At 42.1% G+C, this 22,191-nt stretch overlaps 1 non-coding gene across 1 annotated transcript; it reads left to right on the plus strand.

Moving 5' to 3' along the window:
* The first annotated feature begins 21,699 nt into the window (after window positions 1-21,699).
* On the plus strand, window positions 21,700-21,787 carry trnay-gua (transfer RNA tyrosine (anticodon GUA)). The gene is given in 2 exon segments: window positions 21,700-21,736; window positions 21,752-21,787. It is a non-coding gene; the product is annotated as a tRNA-Tyr (tRNA).
* The last annotated feature ends 404 nt before the right edge of the window (window positions 21,788-22,191 follow it).

Genomic DNA, 22,191 nt, shown 5'->3' on the forward strand with positions numbered 1-22,191 from the left:
TGTCCTGGGATGGTTTGTGGTTACTCAACATGGGAGGCAGTCTGTACATGTTTATCAATACCCACTTCTTTATTATGACTTAACCTGAACATGAAGGAGCCCCCGGTGACATAGTGGGTTAAACTGCTGAGCTCCTGAACTTGCTGACTGAAAGGTTGGCGGTTTAAACCTGGGGAGCAGGGTGCACTCCTTTTGTTAGCCCTAGCTTCTGCCAACCTAGCAGTTTGAAAACATGCAAACGTGAGTAGATCAATAGGTACTGCTCTGGTGGGAAGGTAACGGCACTCCATGCAGTCATGCCGGCCACATGACCTTGAAGGCATCTACGGACAATGCCAATTCTTCGGCTTAGAAATGGAGATGAGCACCAATCCCCAAAGTCGGACACAGTTAGACTTAAAAAGGTAAAGGTAAAGGTTTCCCCTGATGTTAAGTCCAGTCATGTCTGACTCTGGGGGTTGGTGCTCATCTCTATTTCTAAGCCGAAGAGCCGGCATTATCCGTAGACACCTCCAAGGTCATGTGGCCGGCATGACTGCATGGAGCGCTGTTACCTTCCTGCCGGAGCAGTACCTATTGATCTACTCACACTGGCATGTTTTCGAACTGCTAGGTTGGCAGGAGCTGGAGCTAACAGCGGTCGCTCACTCCGCTCCCGGGATTTGAACCTGGGACCTTTCGGTCTGCAAGTTCAGCAGCTCAATGCTTTAACGCACTTCGCTACCGGGGCTCCTAGTTAGACTTAATGTCAGGGAAAAACCTTTACCTTTACCCAACCTAAACATGACAAAGCTGGTTGATCAGAGCACTTGATGTCCCAAATTGACTCCCTATTTTAAAGAGACATCACATGTCACAGTTGATAGATCCAAATTGCCCCTTAAGTGGTTACCTTTTCCTTCTGGAGGCTGGCAGCCGGGGTCCACCATCCACGTCGCCTCCTGGGTTTGGGTGCAAAGGGCACCTCTGCTGTCTTGGCATTGAGGTGCTGTGTGATCTTGACCTCTACGGCCAACTTGACGTTGGTCCGGAGATTCTTCCTCTCGAAAACCTTCTTGCAATGAGGACAAGATATCACTCTCCCATTCGCAATGGCTTCCTCCCAGTAGCGAGTGATACAGGCCCTGCAGTAGCTGTGGTCACAGTCCAGGATAACTGGGTCTTTGAAGTGTCCTCGGCACGCTGGGCAAGTGGCTGCCCGCTGCAGCTCAGCCACCAGCCCTTTGCCTTCCATGGCCTGTGTGTGTGCCAGATGCTGCATGCTCTGCTTTGATAGCCAGCTAAACCCAGTCACTTCTTTTTCTTATAGGAGGGAGGTGCAGGGGAGGAGCATCCTTGCAACCACAGGTAAACAAGACTTGCATAACCAGCCAGTTTTTCCACTCTGGAGGACTTGGCTTCCCGTACCAAAATATGGCAGGAACTGCCTCTGGGTGGTCGATGGGTTTTGTTCTGGTTTGCTTTTTGGAAAGACTGTGTCACCTGATGACTTACAGCTGTGATGGTGAACAACAATGTTAAAGAGGGCAGGGCAGAAGGTGTTGGGGTTCTTCTCCCCAAATTGGCGCAGGAATCAAGATTCCCAGTGTCATTCCCCTTCTTTTGATTTGTAGAGTTGCTTCACACATAAAATATATCCAAGGGAGTGGTGAGGAATGAGTTGTGGTGGAATTCTGCCACTCAGCACTTCCCTGGTTGGGGCTGATGGGAGTTAGAGTCCAGCAAGATCTGGAGGGTTGGCTTGCCAGGTCAGAACAGCAGCAGCACTGAAGGTTTCTGGGTCAATACCTGAGTCCTAGCAATCTCCCCTGCTGATATCACAAAGTGTTATGCATTAACTACCATGCAATAATACACATAGATACCCACTGAGGACATTATCACACATTATTGTTGTTTTGTCCTGCTTTAGAGACTAAGAGAGGGAGCAATGAATTCAAATTGCAGGAAAAGGAATTCCAGTTAAACATTAAGAAGAACCTCCTGATGGCAAAACTGTTCAACAGTGGTATATGCTGAATATTTGTGGTGGTGGTGTTTAAACAGAAGCTGGATGACCATCTGTCAGAAATGCTTTGATTCTATATTCCTGCACAGCAAAATGGAGTTACACTGGATCGCCTTTGTGGTCTTTTCCAACTCTGTGGGTCTATGTTCCCGTAATATGGGATAGGTATTTAATATTGTGATTTGCAGCTTTGCACAGCTGATGGCATTATGTATTTGTGAAGTCTTGACTATTTGAATGAGTGGCAGAGCTCTGCTTCCCAGCTGTGCCACTTCCCCTCTATTTGCTATCATCACCATTATAATAATGTTTATAGGCACTTCACAATGGCAAAGGGTTGGGCACATTTTTAAAATATTTATTTATATATAGCAAGAGGAATATAATAGATGCCCGCACAGAAGCACTCAGGTTTACCTCACAAGGTAAGTCCTGGAAGTATGCAGAATCAAGAGCAATTGCAATCAAGCCAGTTTGTCACCTCCATGCTATCAAGTCCACAAAACATATTTTCCAGCTTGGAAATTAACATTGAGCTAAAAGGGCTGTTTCCCAATAAAAATGACACAAAAGCAATATTCTTTTCCACTATTTATGGAGATAGGATAAGTACCTTGAATATAAGGTAAAAGTAAAGGTTTTCCTCTGACATGAAGTCTAGTTGTGTCCATCTCTGGGGATTGGTTCTCATCTCCATTTCTAAGCCAAAGAGCCGACATTGTCTGTAGACTCTTCCAAGATCAGTTAGCCGACATGACTGCATGGAGTGCCATTACCTTCCCACTGGAGCAGTACCTATTGATCTACTCTCTTTTGCATGTTTTTGAACTGCTGTGTTGGCAGAAGCTGGGGCTAACAGCAGGAGCTCACCTCGCTCCTCAGATTCGAACCACTGACCTTTTGGTCAGCAAGTTCAGCAGTTCAGCAGTTTAATCCACTGCGCCGCTTGAAGTGTTGAATTTAGCCGGAAGGTGAATGCAGAGAAGACTGGAGGATGAAGCCTGACGCCACAACAACTGCAAAGAAAGGGGATAATTATACAAATACATGACTCCCATCCACCTCCCAGGAAAGTCTTTGCAAGCAGCCTCTTGAGGATTTGATTATTCACAGATTTGATTCAAAATGTTCTCTAGGAATCTCTGGGTACTTCATTGTGACTCTCTCATCAGATTCCCACTGTCATGCTAGAGATTTCTAATGGACATATCTCCCTAGGAATCTCTAGATTCTTCAATGTGATTCCATGGTTAGCTTCCAGCAGAAGATCTAGAGATTCCTAGAGATCTGTTCTCTCAGATAAGACAATGTCAATTTGTTCACTCATATTTTTTCACTTTCATGGGAGTTCTCTCCCCCTAACCTCAGCAAAGGTGGAGGGCTGACTGTATTACTAAAACACTATAGGGCAATTGAGTATTTTGAGGGACTGGCTTTACCAAAATAATAGTTATTTATGAGGCTATCAGAGAGCGCATATATCTCAGAAAAAGTCTTCTTCAGCAATTAATTAAGATAGATTGGAGGTTATTCTGAAATACTTTTTTCTGGATTTACTACAGTCTTGATTTTAAAACTCCTTGACACTACAGTAAGAGTTTGGTATCCTCTGGGGTTTGGTCCCAGGACCTTTGGAGATACAAAAATCCTTGGATTCTCAAGTCCCATGATATACAATGGCTAGTAGTTAATGTTGGAAAACAGCAACCTTCTCAAGCCTCCATTAGTTATATGTTGTGTATATAATTCAGATTGCTTACTGCATTGTATATGTGTGTATTGGTATGACGTTTTACCGTAACTCTTTGTTGTGGAAGGGGATACAGACTGATCACAACTGGGCTTGTTCAGGACTCAGACTCCATTTTAGAACAATTCAGTTTAGACGTCAGTAAGAACTGTATGTTTCAGACTTCAGTGTCTGTACAGAAGCCATTAGACTCCATTGGACTATGGACTGTTGATTCTAAGAATGATTCCCTGTGTTACCTACACACAGAAACTACTTCAAATCTATTTGTTATTGGACAGATAAGCAAAGTACCTGTATGCTGAATACATGAAGTTTGTGAGTAAACTAACTATCTTACTTTTAAAGAAGTCCACTTTTCTCTTGAGAGCATGATTTAAAGGCAAATATAATGTTAAGGGAGAGTTGATGTTTTTGGGCAACTAAAAAAGAACACTTCAGAAACTCTGCTATATATGTGTGTGTGTTGTGCATTGGCATATCTTTGTCCCTAACAGAACAAAGACATATCTAGGTACATCAGTTTAACAATTGAGAAACCTAATTGCCTTGCATGAATGCCATTTTCCCAAAAGGTTATAACTCTAACAGATCATGTTTTTTTTACCAAGAGGTTATGGCATCATTTTTCAAAAGGTTGTGACTTCTAACAAGGTCATCCCTTACCAAAGATCATAACATCTCCAAAAAGGTTATGGAGATTTCCACTTTCCAAAAGTTAAAGCGTGTCCCAGATATAAAATGGCAAGATCAAAGATTGCTTTTTGGATTAAAAAATAATAATTTAATGCTGTAGTGTAGATGGTTAAATCTGTGGATGGAAAATCCATAGATACAGAGAATAGACAGTACACCAAGCAGTATAATTCCACTTTAACTGCCTCAGTGACATCTTGAGAAACCCTGGGATTTGCAGTTCAGGGAGAGAAGCTAAGGGCCCTTCCACACAGCCATATAACCCAGAATATCAAGGCAGATAATACACAATATCTGCTTTGAATTCGATTATCTGAGTCCAGACTGCCATATAATACAGTTCAATGTGAATTTTATACAGCTGTGTGGAAGGGGCCTTAGTGACAGAGCTGTAGTGTCTCACCAAACTACAAATCCTAGGAGTGAACCAGATTCACCCATGGCAGTGAAAGTGGAATCATAGCACAAACTGTGTAGCCTGAAAGGGCCCCAGGGAGATTCAGCATCCCTTCCACCTCTGCAGTTCTCAGCTCTAAGATTTCCATAAGTAAACTGAACTATCAGTGTGGTTTCCCCGAGGCAATCATTCTTAATCTCTGACAACACAGTTGATAGTTAGTAACATTTCAATGAACTGTTGCGATGGCCAAAAAAGGTTCAGGTGATGAGCAGAAATGACTCACTTTTCTGCCCCCCTACATGGTGAGTCAGTGTGTATCTGAACTGAAATAAAAAGGGCAATGGCTGAGTTTGCTTTCTGTGGGATTATGGGTGCATCTACACTGTAGAACCAATGCAGTTTGAGACAACTTTAACTGCCATGGCTCAAGTGCTATGGATTCCTAGAAGCTGTCGTTTCACAAGGTCTTCGGTCTTCTCTGCCAAAAAGTGTTGGTGCCTCGCCAAACTACAACTCCCAGGATTCAGCTTGACATCACTTAAACTAGGTTGCTGTGAGTTTTCCAGGCTGTATGGCCATGTTCCAAAAGCATTCTCTCCTGACATTTCACCCACATCTGTGGCAGGTATCCTCAGAGGTTGTGAGGTCTCAGGAGGAATGCTTCTGGAACATGGCCATACAGCCCTGAAAACTCACAGCAACAGAATGATCCTGGCTATGAAAGCCTTCGACAACACATAGTTCAATGCTATGGAATCACAGGAGTTGTAATTTTCCAAGTTCTTGGAGCTTCTCTGCTCAAGAGGGCTGGTGCCTCACCAAACTGCTAATCCCATGATTCCACTGCATCAAACCATGGCCGTTCATGTGCTGTCAAACTACATTACTTCAACAATGTAGATGCATCTTATGTCGCCTTGGATAAAGAGAAGGAATCTGTTCACGGTGAACCTGCATATCTGTGTGAATAACACTTTGTATCAGGAATGTTAAATGAATCACATATGCAGAATTTTAATCTATTTCTGAATATTGCTTTGAAAGACCTAGGGACAGCAAAGCAATAAATCAACAACAACAACAACAACAACAACAACAACAACAACAATAACTGCAAAAGTATTGGAAAATGAACATGCAAAGATACTGTGGGACTTCCGAATCCAGACTGACAAAGTTCTGGAACACAACACACCAGACATCACAGTTGTGGAAAAGGAAAAGGTTTGGATCATTGATGTTGCCATCCCAGGTGACAGTCGCATTGACGAAAAACAACAGGAAAAACTCAGCCGCTATCAGGACCTCAAGATTGAACTCTGACAGAAACCAGTGCAGGTGGTCCTGGTGGTGATGGGCACACTGGGTGCCGTGCCAAAAGATCTCAGCTGGCATTTGGAAACAATAGGCGTTGACAAAATTACGATCTGCCAACTGCAAAAGGCCACCCTGCTGGGATCTACACGCATCATCCGAAAATACATCAGTCCTAGACACTTGGGAAGTGTTCGACTTATGATTTTGTGATACGAAATCCAGCATATCTATCTTGTTTGCTGTGCCATAATATAATAATAATAATAATAATAATCATCATCATCATCATCATCATCATCATCATCATCATCATCATCATCATTATTTCCTTCAACTTCTTTCTTGAGGGAGATCTGGAACCTCCCAATTTTTTCTCAAGTGATGTAAGGAAGCCATAGTGTATATCAGGCATGGGCAAATTTCAGCCCTCCAGGTGTTTTGGACTTCAACTCCCACAAATCCTGGCCTCAGGCCCCTTCCTTTCGCCCCTCAACCGATGCCCGATATACACTATGGCCTCCTTACCTGCTAAGGGTATGGATTTGAATGTGTTGTCGAAGGCCTTCATGGCCGGGATCACAGGGTTGTTGTATGTCTTTCGGGCCTCAGAGGATGCCTGCCATAGATGTGGGCAAAACGTCAGGAGAGAATACTTCTGGAACATGGCCACACAGCCCGAAAGACATACAACAACCCTGATATGGATTTCGCTAGGATATGTGAAACAACAGATGATTAGCAAACCTTATTGAAATGAAAAACTTCTGGCTCAAGAATACTATAGAGTCACATTGGGGGATGTAGAAAATGCCTAGGAAGGACATATTTTATTAGACCAAACTGTGCATACTATAAACAAACCTGTGCATACCAATTCCACTGATATGAGAGTGGTACTGTATATATTTATTGCATTTGTGTTTTGTATGAAATAGTCTTCAGTTGTATTTTATTTTAATTTGTTTTCAGTCATTTCGGATCCCTTGTCAAGAGAAAGAGAAGAAATCAATCAAATGTGTGTTTCGGTTGTGAAACTGATTTGGCAGAATCCATCATTGAAACAATCCAAGTGATTTGGAAACCGATCTAGAGCAGATCAGATTGGGCTGATTTGGTTCCAGGGAAAATAGGCAGGTTCCAAACGGGTTCAAAGGAGCCAGAAAGATCCAGAAGTTGAATCTAGGTGGGAAGAAGGAAGGCAGCATTTTTCCTGCATGATCATCCAAGGAAAATGCCATACAAGTGCAATACAGAGGAAGAAGACAGGAAATGGGCTTTTCTTCTTGACAATAGCATGGACCCATCTGGGGCAAACATGTTATTAGCAGTCTTCAGTCACAGGATAAGGAGCCACAGTGGCACAATGGGTTAAACCCTTGTGTCGGCTGAACTGCTGACCTGAAGTTTGGGTTGCTGACCTGAAGGTTGCCGGTTTGAATCCGCAAGATGGGGTGAGCTCCCATTTGTCAGCTCTAACTTACAGGGACATGAGAGAAGCCTCCCAGCTAACACATCTGGGCGTGCCCTGGGCAACATCTCTATAGATAGCCAATTCTCTCACACCAGAAGCAACTTGCAGTATGTTCTCAAGTTGCTTCTGACACGATAAAAAACAGCCACAGGGTCTATTAGGAAGGACTATATGAAGTCATTGACGTTATATATCCATTATCTGAAACATTTGGGACGTGAAGTGTTTTGGATTTCTGATTTATTTTTTTCAGATTTCGTAATATTTCCACATACATAATGAGATATTCTAGAGATGGGACCCAAGTCTAAACATGACCTTCATTTATGTGGTATATAAACCTTATACATATAGCCTAAGGGTAATATTATACAACATATCTTTAACAAGTTTGTGCATGAAACAAAGTTGGAGGACATTGCACTATCATAAAGCAAAAGGGTCACTATCTCAGCCACCCATGTGGACAACTTTGGAGCATTTTGGATTTCCTGATGTGAGATGCTCAACTTGTCCCCAATCATCTCATGTAGCTCTCCTTTCATTTGTGTGATTTAGCTGAGAGTGGCAAATGATTGAAATAGTTGTGGCAAGGGATGTGGTGGTTATTATTGTTTTTTGCTCTTTTCATTTTCCGTCACTTTGCTTTTTAATTTGAGTAGCCATCTTTGCTTGCCTTTCTTGCTAATCTAAGTCCTAATATGATTGTGTGTGCAAGCCTGTTTGTGTTTTAGGAAATGAAACAAAAGGTGTATCTACATTGTCGGATTAATGTGGTTTGACACCACTTGAACTACCATGGCTCAATGCTATATATTCCTGGGATTTGTGGTTTGGTGACACACCAGCACTCTTTGGAAGGGAAAGCTAAAGACCTTGGGAAACTATAACACCCATGTTTTCATAGCATTGAGTTATGGCAATTACAGTGTTTGTATGTGTGTGTGTGTGTCAGGAGTGACTAGAGTAACTGCAAGTTGCTTCTGGTGTGAGAGAATTGGCCATCTGCAAGGACATTGCCCAGAGGATGCCTGGATGTTTTTGATATTTTACCATCTTTGTGGGAGGTTTCTATTATGTCCCCGTATAGAGCTGGAGCTGACAGAGGGAGCTCATGCATGCACCCCTTGGGTTGGATTTGAACCTGCAACCTTCACGTCAGCAACCCAACCTTCAATTCATCAGTCCTGCTGGCACAAGGGTTTAACCCACTACGTCACGGGGCTCCAATTGTGGTGTCAAACTGCCTTAATTCTACAGTGCAGATGCACCCTTATTCCACTCCCAACCTCATCTATTATAAGCAGACACACAATACGATCAGCCCGTCCAGAATCCCAGCTCAAGCTTTGTATAATGTGCTTTTTATTGCAGAATCACTCCTGCATCTTGACACCAAATAGTGATGTTTCTCCAGAGCTGATGCTGCTATAAAAACACAACCAAAGAATGAGAGTTGTGGCTTTGTTAATTGAGTATGTCTGTGATGGTCTGATGAAACAGGTACAGAAAAAAATGCCATGGCGTTACCACTGAGGTTGTGTCTTGTGGTGTTAACCTGCAACCCAATACTACTCTGTGAATATTTGAGGCCAATAACAAGGAAATAAACCCCATCCAAGGTGTGGTATTCTTCTACCTCCCTCTTGTCACATTCCCTCTTAGCTATTTGGCAGCGGTAAGACTATTTGTTCTGCCAACACAATGTTCTGAATTCAGCAGAATGGAATTTCCTCTCAAGAAGGGGAGCTCTTTAAAATTCCCTGGTGCTTTACCTTTCCACTGTTTTTCTTGCCTTGATTCCTCCTCAGATGCTTCCACATTGTACCACCCTCCAGTACCCTGTGTCTTGATTCCCCAATAAGTTTTTTTAAAGCACAGATCTGTAAAATGGAAATGATAAGAAAAGTGGAAACTGGTGGGGGAAAAAATCCCTAGGTGATTGCGGAATACGCCTTCACGGGTTTGCTAAAAAGTTCCTATTTTTTGTTTGTTTTGTTATGCAAAGATTACCTAATAAAAATAATAATTTTAACAGGAGCCCTGGTGGCAAAGTGTGTTAAAGCACTGAGCTGCTGAACTTGCAGACCGAAAGGTCACAGGAGTGAGCGGAGTGAGCGCCCGCTGTTAGCTCCAGCTCCTGCCAACCTAGCAGTTGTGAGTAGATCAATAGATACCGCTCCGGCAGGAAGGTAATGGTGCTCCATGCAGTCATGCTGGCCACATAACCTTGGAGGCGTCTACGGACAACGCCGGCTCTTCGGCTTAGAAATGGAAATGAGCACCAACCCCCAGAGTCAGACATGACTGGACTTAACGTCAGGGGAAACCTTTACCTTTTAATAATAACTTTGGGTTGTTGTATGTTTTTCGGGCTGTGTGGCCATGTTCCAGAAATATTCTCTCCTGACGTTTCGCCCACATCTATGGCAGGCATCCTCCATACCTCACAACCTCTGAGGATGCCTGCCATAGATGTGGGTGAAACGTCAGGAGAGAATACTTCTGGAACATGGCCACACAGCCCGAAAGACATACAACAACCCTGTGATCCCGGCCATGAAAGCCTTCGACAACACAAATAATAACTTTATTTTACTATCCTGGCTCCATCTCCCCGCAGGGACTCGGGGTGGCTAACACGGAGCCAAGCCCAAAGAACAAATAATAAACAAAATAAAGTACATATAAAAATGGCATATTTAACCAGATAAAACACATTAAAACCAAAGTAAAACAATATAATAACAGCAAGAAACAAGTAAGTTAGGAATTCAAGTTACTTCCAGCCGAGAGTAGAATAAAGTGCAAGCTATAGTGAAATTCATTTGAGTGGGATATTGGTCATGGGGACTAAATTATTCAAAAGCGCACTGGAAAAGCCAGGTTTTTAACTCCTTTTAAAAAGATGATAGGGTGGGTGCTTGCCTAATCTCCCTGGGAAGGGAGTTCGAAATCCTGATAAGGTTGTTTCATTTTGCATGTGCAGATTGTTAGTTGTGAAAACAAATGTATGCTGAAAGAGGCTGTACTGCTCTTCTTTATTGTTGTGTACAGTAGTATTCTCTCCACATTTTCAAGGGTTAGGGGTACAAGGCCTTCCTCAAAAGCGAAAAACCACAAATACAGTAGAGTCTCACTTATCCAACATAAGGCCGGCAGAACATTGGATAAGCGAATATGTTGGATAATAAGGAGAGATTAAGGAGAAGCCCATTAAACATCAAATTAAGTTATGATTTTACAAATTAAGCACCAAAACATCATGTTATACAACAAATTTGAAAGAAAAAGTAGTTCAATATGCAGTAATGCTACGTAGTAATTACTGTATCTATGAATATAGCACCAAAAACATTGACTACAAAAATGCGTTGGATAATCCAGAACGTTGGATAAGTGACTGCTGGATAAGTAAGACTCTACTGTATAAGTAAAAATTGCATATGGTCTTATTTTACTTGAGCTAATACTAATCTAGGCAATTCTAGGTCTTCTGACCCATCTGTTTCCAGTTTCCAGTGGAGGAGAACCTAGAAATGTCTATAATAATAATAATAATAATAATAATAATAATAATAATAATAATAACAACTTTATTTTTATACCCCGCCCCATCTCCCCGAAGGGACTCGGGGCGGCTTACATGGGGCCTTGCCCAATAAAACAATCAAATATTAAAACACAGCAATAAAACAATTATCCAATAAAAACATCAATTACAGTAAAAACAATCGTTAAAATCGACATAAAACACACAATATTAACACAGGAGACTAATTCATTGAACCCAGGCAAAGTGCAGAATGTGCCGAAATGGGCCAAAATGGGGAAGGTAATTTCACAGTAGAAATGGACAAAATGCAATATAACATTGGCAACACCTTGAGAATGGGGCTATTATAAAATGGGCAGATAGATCAGTCCGACAACAAATTAATTGCCAAAGGCCTTTTGAAAGAGCCAGGTTTTTAAGCTCCTACGGAAGGAGAGGAGGGTAGGGGCCTGCCTGATCTCTCTAGGGAGCGAGTTCCAAAGCCGGGGGGGGGGGGGGCACGACGGAGAAGGCCCTCTCTCTCGTCCCCACCAACTGTGACTGTGAGGGTGGTGGGAGCGAAAGAAGGGCCTCCCCCAACGAGCGAAGAGAACGTGTGGGTTCATAGGGGGAGATGCAGTCTCGAAGGTAGGTGGGTCCCAAACCGTTTAGGGCTTTGTAGGTGATAACCTGCACCTTGAATTGGGCCCGGAAAATAAACGGCAGCCAGTGAAGCTCCTTAAACAGAGGCGTAGAACGCGCCCTGTAATTCGCTCCAGTTAGAAGCCTGGCTACCGAACGCTGTACTAGTTGTAATTTCCGGGCCATCTTCAAAGGCAGCCCCACGTAGAGCGCATTGCAATAGTCCAGTCTAGAGGTAACTAAGGCATGGACCACCATGGTCAGATCAGACTTCTCAAGGTATGGTCGCAGCTGGCGCACAAGTTTTAATTGTGCAAAGGCCCTCCCGGCCACGGCCGACACCTGGGCCTCAAGCGTCAGCCCCGAATCCAGGAGGACCCCCAAGCTGCGGACCTGCGCCTTCAGGGGGAGTGCGACCCCGTCAAGCACAGGTTGCCACCCAATACCCTGATCAGACGTACGACTGACCTGGAGGACCTCTGTCTTGTCGGGATTAAGTCTCAGTTTGTTCACCCTCATCCAGGCCAACACAGCGGCCAGACACTGGTCCAGAATCCGAGGGGCTTCCTTGGATTTAGGTGGAAAAGAGTAGTAGAGTTGGGTGTCATCCGCGTAGAGATGGCACCGCACTCCAAAACTCCGGATGACCTCTCCCAGGGGTTTCATGTAGATGTTGAAAAGCATGGGGGACAAAATAGAACCTTGCAGGACCCCATTACAAATTGTAATGGTCACATCTGTGATGACAATATAGAATCATGGAATCATAATCTTGGAAGAGGCCAAGAGGACCATCCAGTCCAACAACCTTCTGCCATCCAGGAACACACAATCAAAGCACCCCCAACAGGTGGTCATCCAACTTCTTAAAAACTTTCAGAGAAATACAGTAATCCATGAATAATCAAATCTATGTGTGCTTAACCATAAAATGTGATTGGACAATTGTATCCCCATTCTTTCTATTTTATCTTTCACTTTAGTACCAAATTCTCTGTTAAAGAAGTAATGCCTAGGAACAACAACAACAACAACAACAACAACAACAACAACAACAACAACAACAACAACAAACTTTATTTATATACCGCTCTATCTCCCATGGAGACTCAGAGCAGTTTACACATAGTAAAACATTCAATACACATACATCATACAAGATACAACAAATCAATATAACAACAAATAACTTAAACATAATTAAAATTCCAACATTTAAAAAAAACAATGTAAAAACTTTAATAAAAGCAATTGCAAATTGCTTCATTGGGTGATTCTACAACCAATGGGTATAATATCTAGATCGGACAAGATAGCAGTATGGGCCAGAGTAGGACTCAATGTAGTAAAGATAAACATAAAGCCAGGGGTGAAGTTGACTAACAGCAAGGAACCTAGGCCAGGATTACACCACTTCAATCTACTATGTAACTATCAAAGGAACCCATCAACTTCATTAACTGAGTTGCTTATCCAGGCCATATAACAGGAGAAAAAGTCAGTTATAGAGGTGCATTACTTCTTCTCTCCTCATTTGAGGATAAAAATAAAGAAGGAAGAAGAAATGCACCTCTTTATTTAAGGATAAAAATAAGACCTTACCAAACCCTACCACTCTTTGCATTGCAAGGATGGAAAAATTAGAAAATTTATCAATACAGAATTGGATAAACAGGATATAAGTCACAGCTCCATATGAGAAACTGACATTTAAAGTGAAATTAGCTAGAGGAGATGTAAAAGAGAATTTGTTTTAGGCCACATGGAAACCATTTATTAGCTACATGTGCCTGAGGAACAGCAAATTCAACCACAAAATAAGATTTTGGTTAGATGACTAGGGTAAGATATCCCTATTATTAAGAAAACTAGATAACAAAGTAGAGAAAATGTTACTAGAGGACTGAGAGGGAAACAAGAGTGCGGATGACTGTAAAAAGAATCTCATTAACTCAGCTGTACTTGCAATTATGCTTCATTTGCTCACATTCTGAACCTCTTTGCTTTTGGCTCTCCCATTCCTTATTTCTCTCCATGGTTGTGGTTCCCCAGCTTCTTTCCTCCAGATGTTGATTTACCCAAAACTTCTAGTCTTCCTGACCATTCGCCAGATGCAGAACTATTACCGGTATGTCATCTGCCAGACCTTCAGAGGGTTCCAAATACATATTGTTATTTGTCCTCACCTGGCTACAGGGACATCACTAAACCCTTCTCTGATGCCACATTCACACATGCCCACTACCTACCTTAGTGTAATGGGTCCCTTCCACTTCTGTGCCAGCACTCATGTGCCCAGTTTATTTGAAAAAAATCATGGTTTGATTTGGGGTGTTAGGTAATATCGTTTAGTTAATTAGTAACACTATTTATCAGAAAAAGCCAACCTTTGTTTTGATTTTTTATGAATGCTCCCATTAGAAAATAGATAACGATGTGGGTGAACTATAATTCCCAGAATCATGGGTCAATCTTCCCTAAACCAGGCCTGTATGCACAGCTGGCCATGTTGAGTCTGTGTGTCAAGTGTAGTACAGATCCGTTGTTGGCTGGGTTCAGTGCTCTCTGGATAAGGGGTGAACTACAACTCCCATATGCCAAGGGCAGTCACCCCCAAACCTTGCCAGCGTTTACAGTTGGCCATGTTGGGTCTGTTTGATCCCAATCCGACATTGGCTGGATTCAGTGCTTTCTGGATGCAGGTGAACTATAACTCCCCAAATCAAGGCAATTCCCACAAACCCCTGCAGTATGTTCAGTTGGGCATGGGGCTTCTCTGTGGCAAGTTTAGTTCTGGTCCATTGTAGGTTGGGGGGGGGGGTCACAGTTTTCCTCCATCGTTGGTTGGGTTCATAGTGCTCTTTGGATGTAGATGAACTACAACTCCTATAAATCAAGGTCAATTCCCCCTAACCTGGTCATGAGGGTTCTGCGTGCCAAATGTGGTCCAAGTCCATTATTAAAGGGGGTCACAGTGATCTGCCTTGATGCAGGGTGAACTACAACTTCCATCCTGTTGAGTCAGTCCCCCAAACCCCTCCAGTCTGTGCAGTTGCTGATCAATCCCTCTTTGTTTGCTGTGTGCGATAGGAAAGGGTTAAGGGAGAGGTAGTGGGCAGAGTCATGCAAACTCCACACCAATGGAAAGAGAAAGGAACCCTGGAATGCTGGCCTGTGGTGGAGGAAACACGTCACATCTAGGATGAAATTGTTCCCAAATGAAAGCATTCCTTGGGTGGTGGGTCGTAGTGTTTGGAGAAGACATTGGCAGCCTTTGGTCTACATATTCATGGAACTCGCTGCAATGTCAGTGAAGGGAGTGCCTTTGGAGGCTTCTCAGCTCTTGGAACTATAGTTGTTTATGGAGGCGGGAGGCTGTCCAAGTGGACACCTCTGCCACATACACATATACACATTTTTCACTTTTATTATGTGGATGGATGGATGGATGGATGGATGGATAGATAGATAGATAGATAGATAGATAGATAGATAGATAGATAGATAGATAGATAGAGATATATATTTGCCCCTCTTGGCTTTTTTAATGCTAAAATTGCACAAGAAATGAAAATAGATGAAGCTCAAGGCATACTGGGTAGGAAAAAGTGCAGGAGGATATGTTACGGAGGGTGTGCAGAAGACCAATTACAGGGCCAAAGATTGTTGCGCCAGAGGAATTGCACTAATGAAGAGAGGCACAATGCTGAAGATGCTCAAAATGGTAAGTAAATATCCATTCTCTACACCAGTGGTTCCCAGCCTGTGTCCATGTAGGGCTCTGTGTATACTTCCCAGGGGCTCCATAACTGCTCCTGGAAAATAAATTAAATTAAAATAAAATGAAATAAAAAAGTGGAATAAATAAAAATGAAAATTTGCCATTTTGAATTTTGCACCTCCTCTAGCACAGAAAACTTGGTCATATTGCTGCCACTAGCTCCAAAATTATTTTAGCACGAGATAGACAGACGATGAAGCTGGGCGAGAGCTCGGCTTGTTGAACACATTAAAAAAGATTCTAAAAATAGCTCCACAAGTCAAAAAGGTTGGGAACCACTGCTCTACACTAACATGACTTCTGTGGAACAGTTGGTTTTGTGTGATAAAGCTCTAGTCTCTCGAGCAGCATCAAGCAAGCTTGCTTCCTCCTCAATATCACATCCTTTCGGATATTTTAAAATGGCCTTTTTGGATGATGATTGCCCGAATCATCAGCCACGAAAGGCTAGTGAGGTTTGTAGTCCAAAAGTGACATCACCCACCAGGCTCTAGGGCATGATTTTTCAGAAGATCATGGCATTGCCCTACATGGGTATACTGAGGCTGACAAAAGATTTGCATGGGAGTTTGGCCAGAAGCCTTGGACAGAATGAGACACAGTTGTAGTTCTGGGGGAATCTCGTTAAGCATTCCTACATGGTGAGTATTACACACTTGTAACATGAAAGAAGCATAGCTTCTTACATGCCCTTCATGACTCTTCTGGGGACTGGGAGTGAATCTTTCCCATAGCAGGGAATGTGGAACTGTCACTCTGACATCTTCCAATCTGGTAAACTTTGAAAGACATATTTAATTTTTTAAAATGCTACTGATACTCAGATTCATTAACAGATGGCCTGTGGAGACAAATACATAAGCCTAGGAAAGGAGTTACCAATGTTTGGATCCATAGGAGGTTCATTCATTCATTAATTGGTTCATTACCCATCCGCATTTCTCCCCTCCAAAAACAGCAATCGAGGACAAGGAGGTTAATTACAAACAAATACTTTAATTGCATTTTATTAATTTGAAATTTACTATTGTTAACTCTCTTAGGTGTCAGAGTAAGAGTCCTGCCATGTTTTATTTTTGTTTTAAGATTGGTTATGCATATGTGTACATTGGATGATAGATCTTATCATGCTTTTAATCATGCTTGTATTTGCGTGCTTATTGGGGCTGATGGATATGCCTCCTTCTCTCATTATCTTGGAAGTGTTTATCTTTGCTTGACAGATTTATGACCAGCTGCAGAGGAATTATATAGCAACCAGAAGCTTGAAGACCATTTTCATGAAAGAATTGGTATAAAGAGAGAGGAGGGATAACTCCTGGGATGTTTTGATTAATAGATCAATGGAGCAAAAAGCCCATGTAAAGCAGGAATGTTTTTCCTAATTGACAAATGGGGTGAAAGCCAGAATAAAAATTGAATTGCTTTACTTCTAAATGTATTACACAGCCTACCCCCACCCACCAATCTTGGTATATTGGTTTTTAGACCTGTTCCTGGGTTTGTTTAGGGCGCTGATTCAGAAAATTGCATTTGGATATACTGCTAGTTTCTTAGGTATGGTTATCATGTTTTTCTATGGTGAGCAGATTGGCAGCTTGTATATGACATAGGTTACTGTATCTCAAAACCTACAGCTAGGAGGGGAAATTGGTGCCATTTTTGGAATCAGCAGGTTAAATATACCCAGAAACAAGTGTAACATTGGAGGCACCAAAATGTGTCTTGGCCTGTGTGATATAACTTTTCATCCTTCAGTCCTACCCACTGGTGCATGCTGAGAGCAACTCTAATTTCTTAAATATGACCTTTGTGAACTTTTGTTTTCTGAACTGGAGTTTGCCTATACATGGCACAAAACAACCATCCAGGTGGAAGGGCTAATGTACCACTTGCATATTATGTATGTACAAATATGAGTAGGCTACCTTGGTCTTGCCTGACACTTGTATTGTGCTCCATTGTGCCAGTCTAAGACATTTCTTTGAGAAGTGTGTCACTGTCACCAAAGAAAGTTGTCATGCCCTGGTTCCCAACTTGCCGTGCCCTTGGCATTGCAGCATCCAGGCACTTTTACCTCACTTCTCTGCATCACCATATCTACGCAAGCAGTGTTACACCAGTCAATGGGATTGCAGCCTTTCTACAGAAATCAGCCCACACAGACTTCTGGCGAATTACAGGTCAGTAGTTTTGGAGGGTTTTAAAACAAAGGCTGAATGGCCATATACCGGTAGTGTTTTGATTGTATATTCCTGCATGGCAGACCGGGGTTGGGCTGAATGGCCCTTGTGGCCTCACCCAAATCTGCATTTCCATGACTTCATAATTCTGTGAAGTTTCTGTGGTCAAGAGTCAGACGTGAGCCTAAATTATAATTTGTTAGACCCAACAAGAGTAAACCCATTGAAGGAACAGGATTACATAAGTATTACTTCATCATGAAACAATTCAGTGGTCTATTGTACTTAAGAACCATGTTTCCCTGAAAATAAGACAGTATCTTATTGTAATGTTTGCTCCCAAAGATGTGCTAGGTCTTATTTTCAGAGGATGTCTTATTTTTTCATGAAGAAGAGTTCACATTTATTGTTGAACAAAAAAACAACAACATTTATTTACTGTAATCTGCTTGCCATTTTCAGACCAATCGGATATCCAACATCTTCTCTTTGCAGAAAGCAGTAAGATTTTTGCCGCGAGAGTCTTCCACGATTCCTTTCTTGTACTTGACGGAATTGCTCTTTCTTTTTGCGCTCATGTCTAGGAGTAAAGAGGCAGGAAAGGCGCGTGCAGGGCGAGTGAGGAGGCAGGAAAGGCACACACCTTTCCCTCCTTCTCCTTCGCACCGCACGCACCTTCCTCGGCTGCAGCGGTTCCCTCCTCCTAGGTCTTACCTTCGGGGGATGTCTTATACTGGCAATTCAGCAAAACCTCTACTAGGTCTTATTTTCAGGGGATGTCTTATTTTTGGAGAAACACGGTAGGGACAAATCAGATGAATGCAAACCTTAGTATCAGTTATGAAAAAGGAAAACAGAAAAATCAGGGGAAACAATTGCGCCAAATGCTCTTTTATTCTGTGAACCAGAAGCCTGCAATCAAGAAAAGGAGGGAAAGAGAGAGAAAAGGCTTATTATCATGCAAAGGAGCCTGGTTTTCTCCTCCATATGCTGCCTAGAGAGGGAGTTCTGGAATGTTGTTCCAAACGTAACCTACCCAAGCACTGGAAATACAGATTTGAACATCTCTTATCCAGAATTCCAAAATACAGTCAGCCCTTCACATTTGCAAATTTTCCATTTCAGATTTAATTACTCACTGATTTGATTAATATGTTCTCTCGAAGAATCTCTAGGTTCTCTAGTGTGACTCTACGGAAATCTGCCAGAAGTTGATCACAAAGTAGTGCTGGAAAACCTTGGGATTCCTAAAGAGAAAACATCTTTAGGACACTGTAGGTCTTCCAGCACAATTTCATGGGTAGCAGTTAACCTTAGAGTCTCACTGGAGGTTCTATGGATTCCTAGAGTGTACTCAGGTAAAAAAAAAGTTTATTGTATTTGCATTTCTTTCACTTTTATGGAGGGATGTTTTGCCCCAAACACCAGCAAACATGGAGGGATAAGTACTCCAAAATCTGAAATAGTGACACCTTTCCTTTCTGGTTCTTCAGTATACAGAAACTTTGTTTCATGCACAACTTTATTACAAATATTGCATAAATTTGCCTTTGGGCTATGTGTATAAAGTTCATATGTGAAACATAAATGAATTCTGTGTTTAGACTTGGGTCCCATCTCTAAGATATCTCTTTATATACATGTGTGAAAGTACAGATATTGCAAAATCCAGAAAGGGGGGATCTGAAATACAAGACATTTCAGATAATATTCAACCTGTATTTGAGAGCTTCCTTATTTGCTCAAAGAATTAACAGCAATTTTGCTTACCCCATAAAGACTTCCATAATTACACTTTTCTCTTGGGCTCACTATGGGAAGCAAACACCGTCTTGTTCAAATGTGTGTAATTCTAGAAAATTGCCCTTTCCAGTGAATTAGCAGAAAGCATTGCAAGAGCAATTAAACACTTTGCTTGGTTATTAGCAAATTGTTGTCATTATGTGTGTTTTATATAGCCCACCCTATCCCAAAGGCACAATTTGTCCCAATCTTGGCTCTCAGTGTTAATTTGAAAGTGCTGAAAGACAGAGGACCAGGTTTGTACTAACATTTTTAACTCCCCTTTCTTAAGGCTCAAAGTTGGGTACAAACCTACACATGTTCATGATGTTAAGGATAAGTCTTATTTATGCAGCACCTAAATGTTTTTTCTAGATGTAACATTACAGAAAATGTCTGAAAAATTAAATGTTCTTTGACGAAGAAAGGGGCAGGTAGTTCTGCACAAAACAGGAACAACTGGATTTCAAGTGATGTTACTTTTATGTTGCTAATTGAGTAAAAATGTTATTATTGCCCTTTGTCCCTAGTTCTCAAATGGGGAATAAATTGAGAGACTTTTCCCTGCATTGAGATTCTTCCAAAACAACCAAACTACAACAGAAAAAAAATATCATACAAAATGCAGTCCTGTTACTTTTCCATCATCACTTTTCTTCTCCTGTATGATTTTAAATATCTTTGCCAGGTATAGAAGCTACTGAAGCTTTGAAAACTTGCATGTTGCATTTTGTGCATTTTGGCTGGCCAATAAAGGTATCACAGTTTTTATACTTTGGATTTTGTTGTATTTTGATACATTAATGATATTAGCTTGCTTTGCATATGACGCACATTGTGTGGTTTCTTCTGATGCCAAATGGTTAGAGGGGTTGGAATCTGCACTTCAAAAGATGTGTATTGTCTTGGGACTTGGACTGAAGATGTTAAAATTACAATACATGGAAGCAGATCAAGGTTTAATGGCTGGGAGAAATCTTTCCCCACTCATGTCCTACAAATACTTGGAGAGAAGGAAGAAACTTCATTCCTTGGAACCTTTGCATCATTTCAAAAAGGGCGAGGAACCTCCCATTCCAGCTCAGTTCCTTGGAAGTTGCCCAGAAATTAAGTTGAGAGAGGGTTGTTGTGAGTTTTCCGGGCTGTATGGCCATGTTCCAGAAGCATGCTCTCCTGACATTTCGCCCACATCTATGGCAGGCATCCTCAGAGGTTGTGAGGTCTGTTGGAAACTAGGCACGTGAGGTTTATATTTCTGTGGCCAGCTAATGCCTCCCAACATAGGATTCCACCAGGCAGGAAGCAGCCAGGCTTTGAAGCTGCAAGGCCATTCAATGCAACATTCACACTTGCCTCAAGCAGAAAAGAGTTCTTTCTCCCACCCTGGACATTCCACAGATATATAAAGAAAGCTGTTCAGCAGTGGAACTCTCTGCCCCAGTGTGTGATGGAGGCTCTTTTTTTGGAAACTTTTAAGCAGAGGCTGGATGGCCATCTGTCAGGGGTGCTTTGAATGTGACTTTCCTGCTCTTTCAACTCTATGATTCTATGAAAGCCCACTTGCCTAGTTTCCAATAGACCTTACAAACTCACTCCAATAGAACTCACACATCTATGCTTGCCATAGATGAGGGTGAAACGTCAGGAAAGAATGCTTCTGGAACATGGCCATACAACCCAGTGATTCCGGCCATGAAAACCTTCGACATTAAGTTGAGAGAGTTTTCAGTGTCATTTCCTTAGGTATCCTTGAAAAAAATGCACTCATTGATAATGCAGGGTCAAAGCTTGGAGCAGGTAATGTGAAAAGGTCATTTCTCAAAGTGTTGCATAGGACAGTGCTGGGTAACACCCACCTATGAAATGGAAACATGCTTCTGGTTTTAAAGCTTCCATCGCCACTCAAATCTGATACTGCATTGTGATGCTGGTGGGGAAACCTTCAATTTCATTTTAAAGCATGCTGCCCACGGGAGCGCATCTTTTATTTCTTGGTGATGTCACTTGCTTTTAACGCAGGCTGCTAAATCATAGGAAATGAGCTAAGGAGGCTGAAATAACAAGATGAGCTGTCAGCATCAGGCAAACCACAACTTTGTAGTGAAAAGGAATGACTCACAACAACACTCCCAGCCCTTCGATAGCTCAGCTGGTAGAGCGGAGGACTGTAGTGTGCTAACAAAGTCATCCTTAGGTCGCTGGTTCGACTCCGGCTCGAAGGACAAATGTTTTCCTGCTTTGGAGGAGAAAAAGTTTCAACATTTTTTCCAGGGAGTAATAAAGAAGTATAGCAGCAAGAGAAGATAAGCATGAGCCTTGCAGTTTTAAGGGAAGAATGGACCAGTTGTGGCATTTAGGGCAGAGCTTGGAAAAGTTACCGTTTGGACTACACCTCCCAGAATTCCTCAGCCAACATAGCTATGCTGATTACATTTTGGGAGTTTTGTTTTTCCTTATTCTACTCCAAATATGGTTGGATTACAACATTTTCCATCATTCTTCTCCGCTGGGTACATTAGGAGTGGCAGTCCATCCACAGCTGGTTGGCCACAAGTGGGCCAACCTATTTTAATTAGTGGGTTATCACTTGCTTTTACAATTCTCAGATTTAAAAGAAAACTGTCAG

This window comes from Anolis carolinensis, chromosome 2, assembly GCF_035594765.1.
Source record: "Anolis carolinensis isolate JA03-04 chromosome 2, rAnoCar3.1.pri, whole genome shotgun sequence".
NCBI classification, from domain to species: domain Eukaryota; kingdom Metazoa; phylum Chordata; class Lepidosauria; order Squamata; family Dactyloidae; genus Anolis; species Anolis carolinensis.